Source organism: Daphnia magna, linkage group LG4 (assembly GCF_020631705.1).
Source record: "Daphnia magna isolate NIES linkage group LG4, ASM2063170v1.1, whole genome shotgun sequence".
Classification (NCBI taxonomy): domain Eukaryota; kingdom Metazoa; phylum Arthropoda; class Branchiopoda; order Diplostraca; family Daphniidae; genus Daphnia; species Daphnia magna.
The window spans coordinates 7,374,998-7,400,715 of NC_059185.1; the positions used below are offsets into that span (position 1 = coordinate 7,374,998).

Here is a 25,718-nt window from a genome sequence, read left to right on the forward strand (position 1 = left end):
ATGCAAGCTTTTAAATCAGCTGCTATTTTTTGCGATAGACAGAGGTCCGGCCGTTTTGACGATTGGACGGCCCACACGAAGCCACGCTAGATTTGGGAAACTTCGAAGAGGTGCGTTAACTCCGCCTCATGCGCTCAAAGCTGTATGGTAAAACAGCGGAGGAATTCGATAAATTCAAATTAGATAACCCCATACGAGCACAGGACTATTCAGTTGTCAAATAAAGATTACTAAAGATATTCTACTCAACTGAGATAAAATCCCAGCGGAGCAAGGAATTCTATTATATGAAGAGAGAACCAGAAGAAAATATGCGTTGTTACGCTAACCGCATCCGGAAGGCATTCTGTAAAGCGTACCCCATGGAAGGCGTCCTAGAAACGGTAACCACCGCTTTTAGGGAACAAATAATGATGAATAGGTTTATAGAAGGCCTTCAATATGACTTGCAAACCCGCCTGAAACACAAACAGTTTAACTCTTTCGAAATGTTGATCGACAAGGCTGAACTGGCCACAATGGCTATTGAGGAAAACAAAACACATGTACGCGCACATGCAACGTACAGCTCACCTAAAATTCCGAACAACCGAAACAAGTTTGCGAGGGGTACTCGAAGCCCTCGAGAAATTAAGCAGAAAAATCGACAGAACCGCTTCCGCATAGACGTCGGAATTTCAGCGTGAGCCTCGCGGACATGAAGTGCCAGCTGGCGCCACGTCAGCCCGGGTCCAATCCAAAAGCAAGGCACCATAACCTCGTACAACCAGAAGCCTTCAGAAGAGCATCCGTGTTCTGTGATTTCCACAACAAGAACGGGTTCCACACGGCAGAAAATTGTTTTACGAAGTATCAGTAACGGAACGAAACATGCACCACCTGCCGGGAAGTAAGCCGTCGCCACAATTTCTGCCCCACTATTAAAATCCCGAGATCCCCGCCACCCTTTGAAAGTCACCACGAAGTGCCCCAAGAACGAGCAGGCATTCTGCGGGCTCAGGCGGAAAACGAAAGCCACCGAACCGTATATTGGGCCACTCGGTGGATAACCTAAGCCAAAACAATTTTTCTAGTTCATATCCAAAAACACCTACACTTCGAAAATTAGGTTGAAAGTAGGGAATTGTTCATTCCACGCACTAGTAGATAGCGGAGAAGGAAAAAGCATCAGCAGCACGCTTTTCAAAAAGCTCCGACAAGAAGAAGAAAGCTTAAAATATTCAAGGGTGGTAGCCGTAGACCTTTTTGATATCGTCCAGGCTGAACAGGCTGCTGATCTGCCAGGCCACCGTAGTAGTTAATGTTCTCGTCGAGGACGACAGGCAAATCATTATCATTACATCACATCATACATTAACCCTTCCTGCAAGAGTTTATTGTCGTTCAAGGAGTTATGGAACAATGCGTAGTAGGTTTGATGCTCTTCATGAACATAAGTTCATGATCGACGGTCTTGAGCAACGCGTCTATCGAGTGCGGGAGTCTGATTAACTCCAAAACGTAGACCAACTAATCATGATGCCGTTCAGTAGAATAAAAATACCTCCATCATCTGCATGATTGATGAGGAACGAGAATATTGACGACGAGAAAATCGCTGAAATGTTTACCCCAAACTCAAGATGTTTTAGGCCGTAAATGCTCCTTTTTAGGTGACATACTTCCGTTTCCCTGCCTGATACAATAAATCCATCTGGTTGGTCCATATAAATCTCTCAGGTTGCCATGAAGAAAAGCGGTTTTGACGTCTAATTGTATCATGCTCATGTCCTTCACAGCAATGGTGGCCATAACTAGCCGAAGCGTGTCATGGGTCACAACAGATGCGTAGGTTTCAGTGTAGTCAATGCCCGATCTTTGGCTGAAGTTATTCGCCACGAATCAGGCTTTGTGTCGAGCGGGATCACCATTTGCTGCAGGTTTTACGCTGAAGACCCAGCGGGATTTTATTGGTCTTCGTCCGGGTGGGCATGGCATAAATGAACAGGTTCGATTTGCCATTAGGGACTTGTATTCTTCTCCAATTGCTATGTGCCATTGGTCTGCATCTAAGCAGGTGATGGAATCGGTGTAACTGCTAAGCTCATACCAATCACCATAGCCGTGCATGTCATTAGCCAGCAACACATCCCATTGTCGCTTAGGAATATGGCCACGGAGAGAGCGGCGTGGTTGTTCTACAGGAACGGTGGTTTTGTTAACTTTCACGAGCGTGTTGATCTCCTCCGTAGTTAAAGGTTTTTTTTATTCATTTATATTTGGTGGAATCGTCTCGGTTCGCTCCATTTACTGTGCAACATATGGCTGCTCTTTGGGAACGTTGACGAGTCGATGATGTTCGTCATTTTGCATCACGGCTTATCTTCACCGTGCGGTTTAATGGGTCCCAGAATCGGTAGGCCTTTAAGTTTGGGCTGTAGCCAACGAGTTTGCACCGCAAACTTTTCGGATCCGATTTTTTGCGCTCTGCCTGCCTGGTATGTGTGCAAATGCGATTGAGCCAAACGGGTGGAGAAGGGCAACATTCGGTTGTTTGTTATGCCGTGCTTCAAACGGTGTTATAGGTGATGACTTATAGGCACAGGACACGGTTTAGCGTATACACAGTGTATGAGGCGGCCCCTCCCCATAGGTAAGAAGGTAAGTGACATTCGTTGACAAGTCCTTTTGTACTATTGGACACTCCTTCTGCCCATGGTTCAAGTAGTAGTAAGTAGTCGTAGATGCAGCTTTGAGTGCCTTCGGATACTATTCGTATCCCGCGTTCAGAAACACCGTCTTGTTCTGGTGTGTGGGGTGCACTAGTCTCGTGCCGTATACCTTTTTTGTTTAGCCACTGGGCAAATTCAGATCCAGCTTATTAACTTCCACCATCCGTACGAAAAATTCGGACTAGGTTTCCCGTCTCTCTGCGGATAACACAAAAAAGATCCATGAAACGTTGAGTGGTCTCAGACTTTTGCTTGAGGAAGTAGATAAACCGCCACCCACTAAAGTCGTCAATGAAGGGGGAAAAATACAGTGCACCGTTTGGCATTGCCTTTTCTATCAGTCCGCATAGATCTGAATGAATCCATTGACTAGTGTATTTTGCTCGGTTGCGTCCTGTTTTGAATGGCGATTGTTGGTGTTTGCCAAATGCACAACCCGTGCCTGGATGAGAAGGGATGTCATTATTGGCTAGGTCAAGTCTGTCAACTAAATCTTTTGATGCCATTTTAATAATGGTTTTGTAGTTAGCATGTGTAAGTCGTCGATGGCAGGTGGTAAGCCCCAATGACAAATACGATTGAAAAGCATCATCCATTTGTTGCTTTGAGTGGTTTCTCGGGCTGATGGCAAATAGGTATAGAGTTTTACCCACTCGATCACCAACCATTACCACGTCATCTTCTTTGGATGCAAAACGTACTTTAGGCCCGGAAAAGGTTATCGCCTACCAGAGTTCAGTAACTACTGCAGTTAAAATAAGGTTTGTTCTGAGATCTGGTATGTACATTTATAATAGTGACAGCTTTTCGTACTCCATTCACATAACTCTATATGTCGACATCTTTAGAACCTTCAATTGGATAGTTTCATGATCCGATACCATTTACGGGCCATGAGCCGTCATAAACAGGCGTGAAAGTTCAGATGGTATTCCTTTGATCAGTCATATGTCGGGTTGCACCCTAGTCTGCGAAATAGTCCCCCGTACTTCTTGTGTTAAAACGGGAAGTTGCGGATAGAAGGCTGTAATCTTGGTCCATGATGGCCCCATCCAGATTTAAAGTGTCTTTGACAATAGCTCTCTTCTCTTTTTTCACACGTGCGTCTAAATCTGCCCTTTCTTTCTTTGGCCTTTCATGTCGCTGTTTAGTACGGCATTCAGGTTCCATGTGATTGGTTTGTCCACAATATTCGCATGTTTGGCTGTCATAGCTTTGACTATCGTTTCTTGTTTGTTGTAAATTATTCTGTCTTCCACTTGAGTAGCTACCACGTAGGAAACGATATGCTCCCATCTTCTTTTTACATGAGTCTCGAGAAAAATTGGACGAGGAGGAGAATGTGGTTGTTGATGGTTGGACGAGAAATGCAGCATCTGAAGTTGAAGAGTTCTGATTAGCCTCCATTGTCCCCGTCCTTTACACGTGATCGCTCTTCTTAGAATAAGCCTGTTGTAAGAGAGGCAATGGTTTGACCTTCCACTGGGACACGTCGCCATGATGATACGAACATGTGGTAGGCTTGTGGTAGAGTGCATACAATTTTCGTTACGATTTGCCATTCGGTGAGTGGGACACCTGCATCAGCTAGTAAGTGAGCGAGATTCTTTACTTTCGAAACAGGTGCTTTTATCCCTTAATCAGGTTCGTATTGATATACGAATATTCGAGCTTGAAGGCTGTACTAATTATCAGCCGCGTGCTCTATCTGTTGGGCTGTCAGTGCTTCTTACACCTGGTTAGCATTATGGCAGTCAAGAAGCAGTCTTTGCTGTGATTCGTCAATTGTGGATAATAGATAGACTTGAGCTTGGAAATCCTTTCGTTTCTACTCCATAATTGTTTGAGAATTTGGAATTACTACTTCTTCTGTTTCACTCATCACCTGTTAGTGGAAATATGACAGTTTCGGGTGTTGTCTGTCGGCTCATAACCTGTTGGCACTAGACAAAAATTAATACCATTAATTTCTAATAACCATCATCGTGTCTTATTGGAATTACACGTCATCTCATGTGATTAAAGTATTTTAATTACTTAACTAGATATATTATACGATGATAGATTAAACTAGATGTAATAGTAAGTAGTAGAAACACACGTTGTATTCGAAATACGGACAGTGCCGGGTGAATCAAAGGTTTGTCTGAACAACAGCTGACTAATGCCGATAATGAGTTGGTTGCACCAGTCCCCAACAGTTTTCTCGTGTTTCCTTAAATTTGTCCTTTTCGGTGTTTTCTTTACTTGTGTCAGAGCCATTAAGGGGGAGGTCAGTCAGCTCCATAAGAAAATTTCCCTTGGGCAGCGGAACCGTTTTTCGCTAGCTCCCCTCTTTCCCATCCTCCTACTTGTGAATTGCTACGAAAAATTTCTGCCATCTCGTGGCAGAAAAGAAAACTGTTACCATTTGAAAAATTGATTTTGCTGTAGCGTTATAGGTCTCGTGGGGGAGGCCATGGCGTCATGGCCGTTGGAAAGCCTAAACGTATTTACTGCTTTATTTGTGGAAGTGTACAAGAAAACGAAAGAGAAAAATTTGCACTGTTTTGTGTGCCAAAAGGCAAACTCGAAGAATGGACAGTTGCAATAGGTAGTAACAAGCTTTAACAAATGTCAAGGCTGTGTGATGCCCACTTCTTGGAAGAGGATATCATCAAATGAAAGTTAATTGTGGGAAGCTTTTACACCGAACAATGGCACCTAAAAAAATGCTGTTCCCAAATTGCTACTAAGTAGTTAAGTGTAATTTATACATGTATTCATTTCAGTAACTATCTCCTTTGTTACAGTTCCAGGCCAAAAATCTTCCTTACGGAAACCTCTTCAAACTTTGAATGGACAAAACCTGAGAGTGCTTGAAAAGAAGAAATCTTTGAAGATTACTACGGTATTAAAACTTCCTTTATGTTTATTTCAGTGTTGCGTGACATAATAATTTTAGCAGAAGGTTCCACATACTACAAAGGATAACGAAAATGTTGTTCCAATCAACCACTGCAGCACAAATTCAAGTGAGTATTCCATTGATAAACATGTTCTATCCCTGTAATGCAACATTTTTACTTCATATTCACAGATCTTGGATGTGGTTCAAATCTGATGTTGATTCAACCAGAAACAGAATGCCTACGTGAAGACCAAAGAGATGGTAGCTGCATGGTTATGGATGATAGTGTTGATAGTGTTACTGTTGTTCCAATTAGTCACTCCAGTACGCTGTCAAGTGAGTACTCCGATAATCAACTTGTTCTACTGTAATGCAACATGCTTACTTCTAATTCAAAGATCATGAATGTAGTACAAATCCTTTGTTGTTAAATGAACCAGAAACCAAATGCCTACATGCAGCCATAAATGATGTTAGCGAATGCCTAGGTACAGACCAAAGTGATGGTAGCTGCATGTTCATTGAAGAAACAAAGGATACTGCTATGGTAATTTAAATAATTTAAATCTCTAATGTCGTTTATCTGATTATTCTATTTCACAGATGTATTCACCTTCAAAGGAAAATGATAATGTTGCGACAAGCAGTCAACTGTCCCCAAAAACAAGTTAGTATTTGTTGAACCAACTCATTCAATATCTAATTTCTTTACCGTGGATGGTAACGACAGAATGCCAGGCAACGTACCAAAATGAAAGCAGCATCACGGTTTCTGAGAGAACCAGTGTCAGTACAACAGTAATGAATTCCACTATACGAATTACGATGTCACATAACTAATAATTTTTCGTTATTTAGACGGTTTCGAACATCCCCAGCTGTCCCATTTATTTTAGTCCATTTGCAGTGAGTCCAGAACGGAAAGAGGAAATACGGAAAAGTTGGGACATTCTTTTCGGTTATATACCGGGTTTAAGAAATACTTTGGAATACGTCGGTTCTTTCTCTCGTCGTCAGGCAGCTATCGTTAGCAAAGAAGATAATGCTAGTTCACCATCTTCTTCCTTTTGTGAAAAAACAACTACCAGAGAAGAAAAACAACTGCAAAGAAGAAAAAAAAATTTGTATCATCCAGAATATCGTGTTGCAGTTGTAATGCCCCAGTTTCTGCTACCAACATGAGAACGCGCCATACCAATCGGGTGTGTTGTGGGAGTTGTTATCCGTTATGGAAAAAATTGGAGGAATCAGAGAGACGTATTGAGTTACTCAAATTAAAATACAAAAAGCTGAGAAATAAACAGAAGAGTACCAAGAAGAAATTAGATCGCAGTTACCAGAAGAATGAGGTATGTAAACAAAGATCCATCTGCAAAATGACAATGACTCCATTATTATTTTGTTGCAGGAGCTGAGGTCAAAATTAGAAAAATGTGAAGATAAAATTGTGGAACTCACAAAATTGCAAATCGATGAACAGATAAAGCATTTGCCCTTAAAGGTAAATTTATCTACAACACTATTAATCGTACAATTGCCTATCAATAATGAAAATTGTAGTATTTTTAGAATAAGCGATAAAAAATGACAAGAAAAAACGAAAAATCCTACTATTTGGACATTGTGAAGCCTATCTGTTCATCAATAATGGAACCCTACCCATCAAAGTCTTCCTTTTATGGCAGAAAAATCTTTACCACGAAAGAGATTTCTGCCATAGCATGAACCTTTTATGACTTCCGTATTTACATTGATGCAACATATCTGTTTTTCTTTAAATAATAGCACTCAACTTGACACATTTTTTATATTAAAACTATTGACAAATTTTTTCGTGAACACTAACTAAAACTTATCACTTTTTTCCAAGTGTTTTCGTGTAACTACACCAACATGCTACATCATAATTTTTTTTCAGCTACGAATAATCATTCAAACTTTCATCAGAGCCTTTTATCGAGCCAGATCTCAATTTAGCTAAAACTAAAACCGCTGTACATACACGTAATAAAATGGCAAAGACCACGTAATAAAACCGTTAAAACACAAAGTGTTCCAATTGTTATTACTTGTCTATTCATTATAACACATATTTAAATTCATAAAATACAATAACTATATTACTGTGATTGCTGCTATGCGTGAGCAGCAAACTTTGAAACATAAATCGCAAAACATTTAGTGCAATCTACAATGCCTTATTGGTTTCCCGGCAGCAGCAGCTATTTCAAGTTTGTAGGTAGTAGTTCACAACACACCCACAAGAGGCAGCAGCGTAGTCGTAGCAATCTCTGTTCCGTGGGCTTATGGACACCGTCTTATGGAGCTGACTGACCTCCTCTTTAATGGCTCTGCTTGTGTGGGGATCTTCCTATCCCCTTGGCAGTTGTTTTCATTGTCTAGGGGACAATGGCTGCCAAGTGGCTCAATAGTGTCGATGTCAATTTTTGGCTTCAATACCCGAGATTGAGTATGCGTTTGGTACATTGGTTCGGGCGTGGTTTGAAGGTTGAGCCACAGGATCTCTTAGGCCTAGTTGCTGTACTAGATACGAGAAATCAGGTACGGAAATCAGGAGAAATCAGGAGAACTACGTTTACGTCAGAGGTATACACCTCAAATTTTTGTCCCAACACAGTGGTATCGTCAGGACAGAATTGGAGGGGAAAGAAGTTAATGTAGTCATCAGGGATAGTATTGACGTGAAATGTTTCACGTTCATTACTATCAATGCCCCATTAGGTAGTCACGTAAAAACCGAGAGAAACAACTTCTTTCGTCAAACCGTCCCTTTTTACACAATTACTACTCGAATGCCCATCGGGTTGATGGGTGATAACTACTGCGTGACGACATCCAAGATAAGGCAACTTCCGACTCCTTTCTTTCCCAAAGTAATATCGTCAGCTATGCTTTGAAAGAGATGGTTATTCGTCTTGATCTGGTAGACATCTGGAAAAAGCTAAATGATAGTGAACCGGGGCACACCATTTACCTCCGGTTCTTCTCGGATTGATATGATAGATGCTAGTCGATCTTTTGCAGAATTTTTTTTTTAAATATTTGTTTGCAATCTTTATCGGTTAGTGATCATCAGTCGGTACAGTCCATTTTTACTTGCAATCTCGGTCTCCCACATCGTACTAGATCTCCTGCTAGTTTGTGTAAATTAAATACTCTCATATTGTCAGAAGAAGGTTATCAGAAAAATGTAACAAATTTTATTCAAGAATCTACCAATCATCCTCTTACGGAAAGTAATGGTGCAAATTGGTTGGAGAGTTTTCTGAAACCGGGTATCAAACGCATTTCGGTAGATTATTCTAGGCAAAGAGCTTAAATGATTAGGGAAATGAAGTTTTTCTATCAGTCCTGTATTCAGGAGATGGCCGAAGCAGATACCTTTGATTGGGTTGCCTTTCACTAGTTGAGGAAATTCTCAAAGTCTTGGAAGGAGAGCACACTTAAAGAGCATGGGATTCATTCCCGCTGCTTTGAAGGTCAATAAGTAGAGGGAGCCTAGGGTGTTTCCTGTTTGACTTTTATTTTTTTATTTTTACGAACTTTTGTTTTGGGGTGTTAAATTTTATGAAAAAAAACGTATACCAAGTTTAGGCTCATAAAAATTTTTTTTACCCCTCCCCCCTTGATTAAAACATGAAAAAATGCCAAAAATGGAAAAAAATTCTTTTTGCTCACGATCCAGTAATAATATCGTAGAAAATAAAAATTTTCCCATAAGTAAAATAGAAATATTTTCCCATAAGTCAAATATGAAACACCCTAAGGAAGCCAATATTTTTCGCGTAAATAGGGCTAGAATTAACTACTGAAAGTGTCATATTGATTGATTCATTGCCTCTAATGGCACATGCTTATCGACGAAAGAGGAAATTCCAGGAGAGATTGTTTCACATATCCGTAAAATTTTTAAAAATTAACCTTCTCCTTACACACTGGCAGGTACTGATCTTTTTGGGGGAGTGAGAGATTGCTTTAAACCAACCTCAAACCTGACAGCAACAATATCCCTCCTTGAGATTATAGCTGCTCTAATGGCGGTGAAACCAAACAAGCCCCCTGGCACCGATGGCATTCCTTTCGAGTTTTACGTAGAATTTTGGGACGTGATCGCACCCCATTTTCTGGATATGTTCAACCATATCCTTGAAAGGGAATCTCTGAGCCAAGCGGCGTTTAGCCTAATTCTCAAGTCTTCAGGGTGTTCAATAGTTCGGGAGTAAGAGACCGGTCTAATCGTCAAGGATATGATTGTATTATCGGACAATGGGTGAGGGGGAATGGTGATGAAATGACAAAGAAAATGGAGGGCACCTCACTTCGAGGTCTCGACGCAACACGTACAGGAAAATAGATACGTGTACGAAAGGGAAGCTAACCTCACTTCGAGGCTGGAGAATAGCACTTAGTTACAGTAGTACTATGGGAAAAAGACTCAACGTGGGAGTACACCACATAGGGACTGACTCGCGTCTAACTGCTGACTTCCAGCTCACTCTTCTGACTCTCGTCTCAGACTAACTGACGCCATTACATGTCATACAAGTTCAATACACAACAATACCAAAACGCGGAAAGAACATGCGGGAAATGGAAGCAGCGTCGCCAGACCACAGGGCTTTGAGGAATTTCAAATTTTCGGCTACTATCTCTTTTGAATTGTGACTACAAAGTCATGACATCTGTTTTAGCGAGACGATAGAGGCAGACACTATCATCATCCATAAAGCCACATAAAAAAGGTGGGGTACCTAATAGATTGATTTTTGATAATTTAATACTTAAGAGAGTTGTCATTCCATTAGTTGATGACCAGGGATGTCATGACTCTTCCAACATTCCGGTTCGGGGTATGCTATCACAATGCTTTCGTGCGCTATCCAATTACTTTCGTCCGTTGGTTACAGACTATGTATTTTGTAGAAGAAATGTCAATCCTCAACGGATTGGAGGTGGCTGGGGTGCTTTCTGATATCCAATTGATTCGCCAGGGATGCCCCCTATCCGTCCATCTCATAGTAGAACAGAATAACTTCTAGATATCTTAAAGATATAATCCTATTTGATTACTCTCTTCAAAATAAAGATATGTTAAAGATATCTATGCTATAGATGTAACTAGATATTTAAATGTGAAAGAGGGTAACTATCCGTAATACATCTCATAATAGATACCTTTCAATTGTGGCAATCTTCTTAATGCTTAACTTCAACATGCGAAAACAAATTTTATTATTAAGCGAAACAAGCGTAAATTAGCATGAAATCAAATTGAATTTCTTCAAATGTATAACGTATATTAGAAAAATATACACTGCGATTTGATTTGAAAATTATTTGGAGATCACTTTGAGCATACTTTTCTTTTTGCAACTATATGGGGAAAATTGTCTAATGGGAGTATCCTATATGGCTTCTAAAACGAGACGAACGTTATTATATTAACACAAAAACTTATAGCATTGAAAATTACCTGTATTTCACTTAGGAATATTTAGTCTACGGCAAAAAATTGCGCCGTTTGCGGCGTTGCATAATTCTTTTAGTTTTTTATTTCAAAGCAGAAACATAGCGTATACGGTGTCAGCCAATACCAAAAACGTCTAGTCGGCCGAGTCTATCTCCCACTCTGTCCCACTCATAGCCACTGCCTCATTGTTCGAGTCGTACAATACAAAACATGATGTTGAAAACTAGGCAACGCCACAAACGGCGCAATTTTTAAAAATAGGATGAATATAAAAAATAAATAAAAAATTCCCAAATTGCACCGTAATTTTGATTTTAGTCCCAAAAATCGGGAATAAAAAGGAGCCCTAGTCAATTTTGTTTTCTAGCACACGAACTGATAATAAAAAATTCTAAAAATAAAAAAAGTTTTTTGCTTTATCACCCCTGTAGATGACCAGCCTCCTAGGATAGGGAACCTAGCGGGAAATCCTAAAACCACCTTATGAACATTCGCCGGTTTTGGGATAGGCGATAGTGTACCTTACTATTATATCGTGCTCTGACGTTGGAATTTCTTCTTCAGAATCAGAAATGGAAAGATAGAGGTTGATCCATTTACACCTAAAGAAATGCAAAGAAAAAAGTTACATCAAAAGCTGGAGTACTAAAATAAATAAATAGCTTTGTACCTTGTTGATATCTTTCGGCAATTGTAACAATATACAAGGTGTTGGAAATAGGTAAAGACAAATTTCCTTTATTGAAAGCTCTTTAATAGGAAGCCAATTCAGATCACATAAAACTGAAATATAAACATAAATATTTGGTTAACTTACAGAAGATGCCTTATTATATTCATATTGAAACGTAATGTGTACTTATGTCATTAAAAATTTCCGATTGTTGTAAATATATACGATAATATCCGAAATAACCACTCACAATTATGAGTAGCGTCAGTATGGCATCATTGACGACAGAGTGTGGATAACTAATCGATATCTAACTAGTGTTGCATTATTCATACTTTCGGCGTTTGTGTTAATAACTCATATACTTGTTTTAATTTGTAAAAAAAAAATACTTTACACATCATTACGTTTTTAACATTTTTACGTAATAGCAAAATTTACCTTTTTTCAAAATTTATTGAAAATGTTGAAAGAAAGGCAACTCGAAGCATGGTTTTTAAACTGCCACCATTTTGGAAGCGTCTGTCGGAGTTGATTGCGTTAATGATTCGTTAGCTGTATGAGCATGTTCAGATAAAGGTTAAAGAAATGTCGCATTTTATCATTGAAGTACCGAAAGAACCTCCGTTAAAAAGATGCTGGATCTATATGGTTGCCAAGAATTGGATATTGAAAGACTTTTTGTACACAGCAGACAATTCTTATTCTCTTGCATATAAACAGAGCTTACTCGTCAATGGAAAGGACCCAGATATTCAAACTTGGGAATGCAATCCTTCTTTTAAAGTTATCCACCAATTTGATAATGCAGCTTTAAGTTTTGTTCAATAATCTTTTGTTTAGTGATAGAATTTGTTCCTTTTAAACTCATATGAAGAAGCAAGAGCAAATCTCCCACGAGCTGAGAAAGGCTTACCAATTTTCACTATTGCATCTGAAATTGGAAGAGGTTATCGTAAAAGGATTGAAAAAAGTAGAAAACTACCTGGAGAAATTTCAACGACTGATTAAGACAGTGAAGAAGAAAATGAGAGTTTAACTCAAACAACAAAGTCAACGTTGAAGAAAAAACTACACCTATTTAAAAAAATTTTCATCTGAAGCTACCAAGCTTTCTCTGCAACCTTCTACGCTAAGAAATAAAAGGAAGAATGGTAAGGCTGATAGTTTGCATAGATATCAAGGTTTTATTAAGTTATTGATAGGACGGCCTTGGCAACCATACCACCTTTGTCCACTGTAAGAACATCAATACTCTAATTTAATATTACAAACAACTTTAAAGTGTGAAAGTTATTTGTCTATTAATAGATAAAATGTTTACCATTCTTTTTTGAATTTCCTGAATAATTTTGTTGACTGCTGTACGATGGCTCATATGGACCTGGTGATGGCGATGGGCGGGGAGTGGAAAGAGGAGTCATCTGCGAATCATTCCAGTAAGTTGGCATACTTTTCATCTCGTTTGGATCACCATGAATGTTCCCTGGAAAAAATTACGTGATAAAAGTTGTAAGTAAGAAAAGAGAATACTTCTGCTCAATAGGGACATTTAGTTCGTCAATCACCTTCTTCGCTACTGTCACTGTGAAGTGACAGTAATCAAACAACTATTCGCCTCTTCGATCTTGGTGCAGGGAGGTCCAATGGTGCACAGGAAAACATACGATTATTGGATCCTGGAGGTTACTACTTTGAGAAAGCGGGAGATCCTAAGGCCTAATCTCTATTGTTCACGTATCTGGAAGGAGTCTGCAGGCCTTCCAAGTAACATCAGAGAAACCATGTTCATATTCAACCAGTGACTTCTCCCTACCAGGACCAGATGTCAAGAAGTTAGATCCTTCCAAAGATGTAACATGTCAAATATGCCATCAGCACCCCGAAACCGATGAGCATCTGACAATTCAATGTCCTAAACGCCACATCGTTTGGAGCTGGTTGGAAGGAACCATACGTCAAATGGGCTGCAAGTCTTCCAAAGAAGATCTGATTCGTGGTCATTTTGGTCCAATAGGTAATCTCCGAAAAACGTTTACTCTTCTGGCTGCATACATCTTCATCACCCGGAAAGCAAGAAATACCCAACGCACCCCTCGTCAAGAAGAAGTAGAGAGCTTATGGAAAGCAATTTCTCCTCCCAGTTCACTCCTTTCCATTTAGTCTTTCATTTTAGTTCCATTTTGTTCATTTATATCCTTTTTGTATATATTTCTGTCACCTGCGGTGATGCGCTCACGGGCAGGATTGTAGGTGCCAAGGGAGTTCTTAATTTTCTCTTACGTTTTAAGTAGCCCTTGCCCCCTTTAGTCAGTTATAATACAGTAGTCAAGGAAGAAAGTAATTTAAATCTCTCTCTGTTACCACGTCGGTGGAAATTGTCTCCCCTTTCACAGTTAAAACAAAGAAATAAAGTTGTTCATTTTCCCATCCGTCATTCTCATATTGTCATTCATAATTTCATCCCTCATTTTCTGTTGCTGCGTTACCTGCACGTTAACGACAGTAACAAATGGTGCCGAAACCTGGGATTTAACGAACACGTGCATTTCTTTCGTAATTTCAGTAAAAACGTGTTAGATTCCGTAAAATTGACGGGAATTCCTCTTTGAAGGACTTTGGCATACGTCCACGTCAGCCTGAATGCTAAGCCAGGTCTACCACGCGTTAAGCATCTGACTGTATCGTCGCTGTATCTACGTGAATCATCGACAATCGTTTACGTGTGACTACTTCCGTAGAAACGTCTTAATTTCAAAATTAAAATTTGAACGTTTCTACGTCATGAGTGAAGCCGTAGCAAAAGCCAAAAGTATTGAGTCCGGCGGCAATATCTCAACAGAAGACGAAACGAAGCCAGAAGCAGTGAACAATGAAGGCCCCCTCCTCCCAGACAACGATCTCAAGCAGAAACGTAGGAAAAGAAAGGCGGCTCACACAAAGTTAACGAATCAGCTAAGAAAAGCAGTGGCAGATCACAAGATGGGAGCCATCAGACTCAAGAAGTTGCATGTTGCAGCATGGCGAGACGAATTAATTCGTATCTACGAAGACGTCAAAGATCTTCACCACAAGTATATTGTTACACTTGGGGGTGATGTGTAACACGAGTGTATTAGGACGTCCACACGGTAAGACGTCAAGTAAGAACATTGCATTCAAGAGACACTACACCGCCTATTTATAGTAGGTGAACAGCAAGGTTGAATCATCGAGTGCTTTCGCCCTTGCTGTCTCTACGAACAATCGAAATAGCCCGTATGACTTATTACTGAGCAAGGTCGGTTGTACGAGTACATCCGCCCTTGCTTGTTTCTACAAAAGAAGAAGATACCCTTAACCATTTACTACAAAGCAAGGCCGAACGTTCGAGTGCATTCGCCCTTGCTTGTTTCCCCGAAGTGTTAGAGAAGGTGCAAGCGTCCTGTGATGCTACCGCAACATTCAGACAAAACAAGGTCGAATGTACTCGTACATTCACCCTTGCTTGTTTCCAAGAAGGAGGTGAGTGTGGGGTGTGTCTCACGCGTATGTCACGTGATCTCCACGTGACAGATCCCCCCTCGTGAAGGCGGTCGCCCCCGACTGCTTGATAAAAATAAAACCCCCAGAACGGTAACCCCCAAAAAGTATTAAAACCCTAAATCAGCAAACCCAACACACCAAAATAAAGAACAAACAAAAAATCCCGAAAACAAAAAATTCCAAACGAACACCCCAAAAGAAGCATTCAAAAAAAAGGAAATGTCGTGTCAAACCTCCGCCCTCTGTTCGAGGTGCGGTAGGAAGTGATCGTCTTGAACATCTAATTGTTCGTGGGCCCTCATACGGCCTCTCAGCCAAACAGTTTGGTAACTGAGATAAGTTTTTGCCACCACTAGTAATAGTAACATGATCAGAAGTTCAAACGGATATCTTGGCTCCGACAGCTGAAATTCTTCGGTCGTCTTCTTCATTAACTCTTGAATCTGGAATCCTGTCATTTCAGACGACGCACGAGCGCCGTCGTTTCGGCGCAGTAGGTCGCTGATGAAATTAATTGATGTGGCATTCGCCTTCGGGAGCTCAATGATGGCGACCGATTTGAACGTTGTTACATTAAACCCCACTGCGGCCAGCGTGGGTGCCACCAGAGGATCTAACGAGGCCTCCAATCGTCCGTCTAAACTGGCGGGGAAGACCCAGTCTTCCGTTCGAGCCGTACATCCAGGAGGGACATCAAAAATCCCAAACGTAGGCAGCAACAGTGATTGCGGGGGCCCTTGGCTGCTACCGATCGGACATGAGAACACCACCTCATGAGCTGTAACGGCTGAGAACACCCAGCGATTCTCTCCAAGATAAGCTACTTCGGATCCTTTCCATTTTTTAAATTGTTGTCTGCATTGCGTTAGCTTACGGTTGGCGTCATTGGTGAATAACGAAATCGCACAGGATTTCCGTGCTCCCCGTTTTCCTAAACCTGTATGAAAATTACAAATTAATCGTTCCAATTGTTTGCAACCCCGAACGTCGGCAGTCGAAAGTTCAATAAAAGTCTCCAAATCTGTGGAAACGGCCAGAAAATTCGGTAGGTCCCCGATCGCCACTCCATGGGTGCCATTGTCTGTTGCTCGTGGTAAACTGAAAATTTCAAACAGGGTATACTGCTGTGCGTGATCGTAGATCGGAATTTTGATAAAGAGACGAAAACGTCCCTCCACCGCTGCCACCGTCACCATAGCTTCACGATAGGTCACCCATAATTCTTCACTCGATACTGCCCAACCCAAGGGTAGTTGTCGATTAACTGCTTGCAACACCGAAGCCATTTGAGCAGGTGGAAATATCTGAGGCGCTAATCGGCCGTTTGCCAACAGGGCCAACCCTTCGTCAAGAGCGTCTGCCAAGTCTCGAAGCCACTGCAGGCTCGCTTCCATCGACTCGAATGCTGTGTCTAGATTGATGAAAAAATCGAAATACTCGATCATGTAAGCTTGACGCTCTGCCATTCGTCCAAGTAAATTTTTGTAATTCTTTGTTAGTTCCGCCGTTTGCCCTTCCAACTCCTGGATCAGCTTGGTATTTGTCCGGATCTCCCAAAGTGATTCGTTCACTACAGTTGCCTGCTGGTCAATCAAATGGACTATTTCATTTTCCCGGTGTGTAAGGCCGGTGATCTTCTTATTCAATCCAGCGAGATCAGCCTGGGTGGCTACTCCGAATAGCCACTTTAACGCTGATCCGCCGCCATCGATCACCGCTCGACGTTGTTTGGAAGGAGAACCAATGGCGTCCCGAAAAGTTGCTAGTCGATGTTCGGATTGATTTAATTCACGTTCAAACCAATGACACTTGACATCAAGTTTTTTGGCCGCCGATGCACCTTGTTGATTTCCTGTTTTACGGCATTTAACGGCCATGTCCGCGTACTCCTTCAGCCTCACTTTCAATGTCTGAACCACTGCCTCTGCCGGTCGTATATCGAGGTCTGTTATGACTGTCCAGAATGATTCTCCGAACGCGACACCCGGCTTTTCATTGAAAATCACGGTGTCTCGGACAAGCAACGCATCTACATTGACTGACCCGAGAAAGGCCAATACACAAATTGTGTAAGGCAGCAACAAAGCGAGGTAACGATTCGGTCGACCAGCTCGACGAGCCGGCTGCATCCTTGTGGGTAGGCGGGCCGGCCTGCTTGCTGTCTCTGGCTGACGAACTCCCCCAGATGACGGTACTGGATGGACGCTGTTGTCGGATAAAACTGCAGCCCTCTCACCGTGGTTTCCATTATCCGTACCCGTCTCCCGATGAATCCTCACAGGTGGTTGAGGGGCGTTTGGTAGAGGTGTCTCACGTGTCGCCTCTGTGGATTCCGTATTCAAATTTGGACCTCGTTCGACCAAGTCGTGAAAAAGTTTCATCTTTATGACGTGCACAATCTCCGATTTTCTTGATCCGGAACTTAACTTCACTTCGTAGTTCACGGGAGTGGTCTGTCGGATCACTTTGAACGGTCCTTGCCAGCGATGAAGCAATTTTTCTGCTCGTTTTACTTTTCGAAAGGGTTTGTACACCAGGACTTGGTCTCCTACTTGAAATTGAAGCTCTCTGTGTCGACTGTCATACTCTCGTCGCTGGTTATCCTGGGCGACTCCCAATCGCGTGTGCACCAATGCTCGAGCCTTCGCCAATTCGGTCACAACCTGGGTTGCATAATCCGGAGCCGTTCCTGACGTAACCAGCCGAGGGTTGGCATCCGCACCTAATTCCAAATCAATAGGTAACATTGGTTCACGCCCGCAAAGCAAAAAAAATGGTGAATATCCCGTAGATTCCTGCCGCGCCGTGTTGTAAGCAAAACACACGTAAGGTAATGCCTCGTCCCAGTCTCTATGGTCCGCGCTGACATACATTGAGAGCATAGCCGCCAAGGTGTGATTCATTCGCTCAACCAATCCGTTTGCCTGTGGATGGTAACTTGACGTTGTCTTGTGGTTGGTTCCAAGATTCTTCATGACTTCTTCGGTAAGCTCAGCTATAAAACATTTCCCTTGATCCGAAATGATGGATTCCGGTGCTCCATGACGCAGCACAATTTGTTCAACGAAAAATGTTGCCACCATATCCGCCTTTCCGTTGGGCATGGCCCGTAGTTCCACCCACTTCGTTAAGTAGTCAACAGCAACGATGATCATCTTATTTCCGGTGTTGGACATAGGAAACGGACCTAAGAGGTCGATTCCCACCTTTGAAATGGACGTGCCACCTGAATACACTGCAGGAAACCGGCTGGCCGTTTGTTCACTCCTTTTCGACCCTGGCAATTAGGACATGATTGCACATAATTCGTAACATCAATCGCCAAACGCTCCCAAAAGAATCGATTAGCAATTTTCGTTAGGGTGCGTCGAACTCCCATATGCCCTGATATCAAGTCGTCATGGTATGCCTTTACGACGCGTTCCCAAAAGGAACGTGGGACGCACAGGCGACGATACTGTTTACCGTTTTTAATGGTCTGTAAGCATAGTCGCCCATTGAATAGACAGAAGTTTTTAACGTTTCACGACCTGCTTCCAACTGGTCCATCAGACGACGCCACCGCGGGACCCGACGCTGCTCCGCAACGAATTCTTCCTCCGGTCCAAAATCCACCGATCTGCCACTCCCCACAAGTCCAATGGCCACACAGCGATCTTCTTCTTGGTCTTCGGTCACGGGTAAAGGGCATCGCGAGAGGCAATCTGCGTTGTCATGGAGTTTTCCGCTTCTATACCGGATTTCGATGTCATACTCCTGTATCGACAAGCTCCAACGGGCTAGCCGTCCAGCGAGATCTCGTTTGGTTAACAACCAACACAGCGCCTGGTGGTCTGTAACTACCACGATCTTGCATCCCCATACATAACCTTTAAATTTTTTTAAGGCCCAAACCAAGGCCAGGCATTCTTTCTCGGTGATGCTGTAGTTTATTTCGGAGCTGCTTAACAGGCGGCTGGCATAGGCCAACGGATGTTCTTGCCCTTCCACTCGTTGTGCCAATACCGCACCAATGCCGTAGCCACAGGCATCGGGAATGATTTCCATTGGTAGGTCATAATTCGGATGAGCCAGGACTGGGGCTGCAAGCAGCGCTTGCTTCAGTGTGTTGAAGCTGGACTCCTGGTCAGGACCCCAATCAAACACTGCATCCTTTTTGGTTAACAAAATTAACGGGCGTGCAATTATAGAAAAATCTTTGATGTGTGGACGATAATAAGAGCACAGGCCAAGATAGCTCTGTACTTTCTTCACTTTAAGAGCCACCGTCTTTCCTTCGTTGCACGGTGGGAACTCCTTTACCGCTGCTAATTTGTCCGGGTCTGGACGAATACCATCCGCATCCACTACATGATCTAATACTTTCAAACTGGTTTCCGCAATATGACATTTGGACACCTTCAACTTAAGGCCCGCTTTCTTTAAACTCTCCAATACCAACCTTAGTCGTTCGACATGGAGGTCGATTGTTGACGAGTACACTATAACATCATCCAAGTAGACGAGGCACGCTGTCCATCGAAGTCCGGCCAGTATAATATCCATGGACCGCTGGAATGAACTGGGACCGTTCGATAGGCCAAATGGGAGTACCTTGAACTGGTACAACCCATCAGCCGTAATGAAGGCAGTCTTGTGACGGTCCTCGTTTCTCACCGGAATCTGATGATATCCGGCTTGTAAGTCGAGGATGGAAAAAAATTCTGCTCCTTCCAATCGACTCAGCACATCCGCAATTCTTGGTAGAGGATAAACATCCCGTACCGTGACTGAATTCAGCTTTCTGTAATCGACACAGAATCTCCATGTTCCATCCTTCTTTCTGATTAGCACCACCGGTGCGGACCACGAGCTGTCCGAAATTTCGATAATTCCCGCCTCTTCCAAACTTTTTACTTGTTCGTTCACGATGGTTCTAGCCTTCCACGCGCTGGCATACGGGGCCTGATGGATTGGCGGGGAATCTCCCGTTTCAATGTTATGTTCGGATATGTTGCAGCGGCCTACTTCCGAAGCGTTTGCCGCAAAACATTCCAAATTTTCTTCTAGCAATTGGAACATTTTTTCACGTTTGTCTTTCGGAATGCCATGATTTACTTGTTTTTTGAGGTCGTCTATGAGTCTCCTCCGCTGATTCACTTCTTCCTTTGTTGGTGGTCTGGTCATTGGGGAGTTCTCTTCTTTTGTCGTTAGGCCACAGCTCAGCACTTCTCCGTCGTAGCCACTGATGACTCCCAATGTCGTCCCCTTTGGAATCCACACGCTAGTCGACGTTAAATTGGCCAACGGGGTGAAATCCACTTTGGTTGCCAGTAACGCGTGTCCCACCGACACTCCCTTGGTTTGTAGAAGTTTTCCTGATGGTTCGAAACAAAAGTTCTCCGCCTGTAAAGCTGGCGCTACTGTCATCACATTGGCCACTGAGAAAGAAGGGATTGTTACATCAGCGTTGGTAATCAATTTAACCGACCCTGTTTGGTGATCTGTCCGCTGCGATGTAATGGCTGCAAGAGGCTGATCTCCAAAAGTAATTGAGGCCTTCGGCTCTCGATAATCAATTTGTACTTTGCCATACTGTTTCAGGAAATCATTGCCCAAAATCAAATCAATTCCGTCCATCCCAAATACCACCGCTTCGCCAGTTGCTGTTCCCATTTTGTGATTGACCGAAATGGTGGCTGCTCCCATCAACGTTGCTTGTTCTCCATTAGCCGTCACCACCCGCGGTCCGTCCCATGGACGCAGCACGAACTGGGATGCACGTAGCAGCTCCGGTGATATAACTGTCAGTGCTGCCCCTGTGTCGACGACTGCCATTACTTGCCGTGTTCCACAAGTGACTTCTTCTCTGATCAGCTTGCTGAAATCTAGTCTAAGGATAGGTTGCTCCTTTATCTCCTCCTGTGTTGATGAATCTGCAGTCGTCTCGGCTAGCTGGGACACGATGTTGATTGGCGCGGGAGGACCCACACGACCCTCTCTGTGGGCCAGGAGGACCTGAGTAGGATCGTTGTCGGAAACGAGCAGATTGCGGATTTTCCCAACAATTCCGGGCCATGTGCCCCGTTCCGTTACAACAGTAACATTTGAGTACTCCGTTATTGTTTCTGTAGATTCTCTCCGACTCTCCCCACGTAACTGTCTTCTCGTTTCCTGGTCTCTTCGGAGGTGGAGTTGCTTGAATCTTCAAACTTTCTACCGCACCTTGCAGTTCTTTAATTACTTTCCATAATTCCGTATCAGCCACAGTTGGAGCTGGTTTTGGAAGGGTCCGAATGAAATCAATTGGAACATCCGCCACTCTGGTTGCTGCCACCCCGAGCACCGCGTCCGGCCAGTTTCGTCTATTGGCCAAGAGCTTGGCATCAGTAAACCGTTTCGCCGCCTCTAAAAATTCTTCGCCTGTTTTGGGTTGTAACGGGTACAATTTTTCGAACAACGAGGGCCGTAATCCCCCAAAAAGATAGTCGACTTTGGTGGCTTCCGCCATTGTTGGATCCACCACCCTACAAAGATCAATAACATCGTAATAGTTGTTAGTTGTCGCTTCTTCGATACCTTGAACCCGGTTCCGCAAGCGTGTTTCCTGGAACAGCTTGTAGTTTTGTTGCTGAAATTCTTTCAAAAACAGTGTTCTGACTCCAGTTATTGCCGGAAGATCAGCTGCGTTGAGGCGAACCCCCGGTCGTATGGGTAAATCACTCCACTCCGTCGGAAGTGTGGAGCACAGGTACCATTTTCTTGCCGCTCCATCCAGATACATGCTGAAATTCGCCCTTAGCTCCGTATCGCCCCATTGATTGTACGCTCCCGTTGACTCGTAACGCTCAAGCCAGTCGAAGGCGTCATCTTCCGGCGTTGCCTTAAAGACCTTGGGACTCAAGAACTTTATCTGAGGAGGCATAATGCCAGTACCTGAATCACTATCGGTATCTGCAAATAACTGCTCCTCGTCAGTGCTATCCCCGTTTTCCTCTTCTTCGCTTTCTTCGCTACTTTCGTGTGCGTCGTCAATACTCTTGTCTACGTTAGATTCTTCAAGATCTTTCGCAGTACTCTCCAACTCGTCGTCTTCACTTTTTTCGCTACCTTCTTTAACTGCCTCAATACTCTTGTCTACGTAAGATTCTTCAAGTTCTTTCGCAGTACTCTCCAACCTTTTTTCCGCCTGGATTGTCCGCTGCCCACTTCCCACTACGTCCTCTGTGCTGTCCGGCTCAACAGTTTTTTCTTCCAGATGCTGTTCCGGTACCGGGCGCGTAGATGGAGGCAAAGGGTGTAAACGTCTGCTCGGATCCCTTGGACAACTAGGCCAACGTCGATTCGATGACTTTCTCATTTACCTCCGGCCAAAAAAATGATTAATGTCTTTCTGCATTACAATACCTCAAAATCTTGTCACAGCAATAAACGATTTCCTTGAGAGAAAGCTAATAGAAACCAAATAGTCTTCCCCACTGTCAGCCGAAAACGTGGCTCCGTATCCAACAATTTAAGATTTGGCACAACCCGTTGGTTAAACCGCTTGTGGTAGAGCCCCTAAACGATTTTCGCCTCTGACAATGAATAATACTATAAGATAAACTTCCTTGCCTTGTCTCCTTAGTAATGCTGCATCTCCACCATTTGTTACACTTGGGGGTGATGTGTAACACGAGTGTATTAGGACGTCCACACCGTAAGACGTCAAGTAAGAACATTGCATTCAAGAGACACTACACCGCCTATTTATGGTAGGTGAACAGCAAGGTTGAATCATCGAGTGCTTTCGCCCTTGCTGTCTCTACGAACAATCGAAATAACCCGTATGACTTATTACTGAGCAAGGTCGGTTGTACGAGTACATCCGCCCTTGCTTGTTTCTACAAAAGAAGAAGATACCCTTAACCATTTACTACAAAGCAAGGCCGAACGTTCGAGTGCATTCGCCCTTGCTTGTTTCCCCGAAGCGTTAGAGAAGGTGCAAGCGTCCTGTGATGCTACCGCAACATTCAGACAAAACAAGGTCGAATGTACTCGTACATTCGCCCTTGCTTGTTTCCAAGAAGGAGGTGAGTGTGGGGTGTGTCTCACGCGTATGTCACGTGATCTCCACGTGACAATATGGAAAGCTTGCCCGATATTACAGATCAACAACGTCAAGAATGTGAAAAATGGGAGGTACAATTTGACACCAACCACGTGGAAATCCTCAACTTCGCCATTAGGTATGCCACGTCGTCTCGTCATTCAGTCAGTTCTATTGGGACGTCGGCTTCAGACGTCACGTCACGTCACACAACGTTGTCTCAGAAGAGGTATACTCGGTCGGCGCCAACCGATCTTCCCAGACAAACCAGCCCGCTAGACCTGTACATCCAAAAGCAAATGCTGGAGCTGGAAGTAAAGTTGGAACAAACAAATATCCAGATGGAAGCCAACGCAACATCAGTCACGGAAACGTTGAGTAAGGCTTTAAAGGATATGGGTGAGAAACTAGACAAACTCATAGACAGGTCCCATGTCATGTCCACTGAAATCGTCGCCAACACACAGTTGGTTAAAGACTCACGTAAGACGTTGCACGATATGGATCAGAAGATTGAAACAGTTAAGTTAGACTTAAACGCACAGATCAAGGGTCTTCGAACGGAGATTGGCGTCAGCAAGGTCCACCTGAGAACGATTCAGGAGCAAGTCATTGACCAAGGAGCACGCATACCTAGCCGACCACAGACTCTATCAGCTAGACAAGACGTTTCCACCCGGTCTACCTTGAAGTCCCTCGAAGCCACGGTACTGCATCGCAGAACTCTGCTTGACACCGATACCTCTTCACGAGAGCAGCCTTCAAGACCACTGCCTATCATGCATCCAGCCTGCGGCCCTTCCATTGGGGACGACACCTCTTCGGACACGTCCCCTGAGCACCAGCCTAATGGCAGCTCAAACCCTTCTCATGGTGGTTGCTGTAGTCATCCACGTACCCCGAGCTTCACGATCCAGCCGTTCGATGGAAATCCGAAGAATTACGCTCGGTTAAAGGCCAAATTTCGAGCCTTATACGGAAACGAATACAGCGGTTCTCCTGCCCTCCTGTTTATTGTTTATTAATGAAAATCAACTGATAATAAAAGTTGATTTTACAAAAAAAATGGCAGAAGAAAGTTTATAGGTTTTTTTTTGCTAGAGCAAAAAGTCTTCCCAGTGAATGCCTAAACGAAAGAATCGGTGACCATAAAAATCCTTTTAATTCAGCAGTTTTGGTCGGTCATTGACATCTTAAAAAATCATCTTATAGTAGACATTGTAGGATTTCAGGAGAGAATAAATAAATCCTAGTAGTACCGTAAGGATGAATAAAAATCCTTAAAAAAATTTCAGTGTGCTGTGTGGGAGGCCCTAGCCGTCGATAAGACAAAGAAGCAAACATCTCATTCTAAGAAAAGATCCTCGTCCAACAAAATTCAGTATACCGTTTCTTATACTGTTCTTGAGGAAATGATGAATAGGTCATTTTCTTCTCCCGAGGTTTTCAGTGAAGACAATGATGCCGTAGGGTTTAGTTTGCATATCTTTAGTTTCACCCAAAACTATAGTCGTCCGTCTACATGTGGCAATGGAGCTGTAGTTCAAAATATTGATATTCACGGTAATTTTCCCACATTTTTTTACTATACGTCCACTACAACTAACTGCAATCTTCCCTTTTTAGGTACAAAAGGACCTAGTTACAGGAACAAATCTTAATTTACGGGTCATTCCACGCCAAAACATCCAGAACTCGTTGCGACATCTCACGGATTTTGATAATTTTTGGTGGGTGGGTTCTTTATAGTTAGAAAATAAGGTATGCCAAAGGATTTTATCCAAATATTATTCGTTCGGATGATATAGGGGTCCAAAGTTTCGATTTTTTCAAAAAAGTCGAAAATTGGGTATTGAGCGCAATAATTTTTAAAACCAATTTAAACTAAAGAATCAATTTTGTTTATGATTAGAATATAAAAAGGGTATAGAAAACTTAATTTTAAGACAATTGAGACCTTCATCAGAAGTTATTATCCCCCCAACGTCATCAGTTAAAAAAAATGAGTTTTTGACAACTTTCATAAGCTTTTTGAGAGTCTTAAAATCGTTGTAGGTGTATGATTTTTCTACCAAGTATAATTTATGATAAAGACATTTGACTGTTAAAAAATAAATAGTTTATCTTTTATACAAAAAAAGATATTATTCTTTAAAGTTAGGAAAATCTCCAATTTTGACGAAAATTGGTCTTTTTCAAAAAATTATATCTCAAAACAATAATTTTTGTTTTACATGAAACTTATAGATACTATTGCTTATTATGTCTTCTAAAACATATCAAAAAATTAGAAAGGTATTATTTTTTGTTCTCAAGATATTTTTATTTTAGTCGGTGACATTTGAAAGGGATAGAAAATT

At 42.5% G+C, this 25,718-nt stretch overlaps 2 long non-coding RNA genes and 1 pseudogene across 2 annotated transcripts; all 3 read left to right on the plus strand.

Moving 5' to 3' along the window:
* LOC116920637 lies at positions 1-1,054 on the plus strand (annotated as a pseudogene).
* A 4,457-nt stretch (positions 1,055-5,511) lies between these two features.
* LOC123471218 lies at positions 5,512-5,818 on the plus strand. The gene is made up of 3 exons (XR_006645397.1): positions 5,512-5,601; positions 5,659-5,725; positions 5,791-5,818. It is a non-coding gene; the product is annotated as an uncharacterized LOC123471218 (long non-coding RNA).
* Positions 5,819-6,341: 523 nt separating this feature from the next.
* Positions 6,342-7,301, plus strand: LOC123471217. The gene is made up of 4 exons (XR_006645396.1): positions 6,342-6,399; positions 6,460-6,950; positions 7,010-7,102; positions 7,162-7,301. It is a non-coding gene; the product is annotated as an uncharacterized LOC123471217 (long non-coding RNA).
* Positions 7,302-25,718: the final 18,417 nt, after the last annotated feature.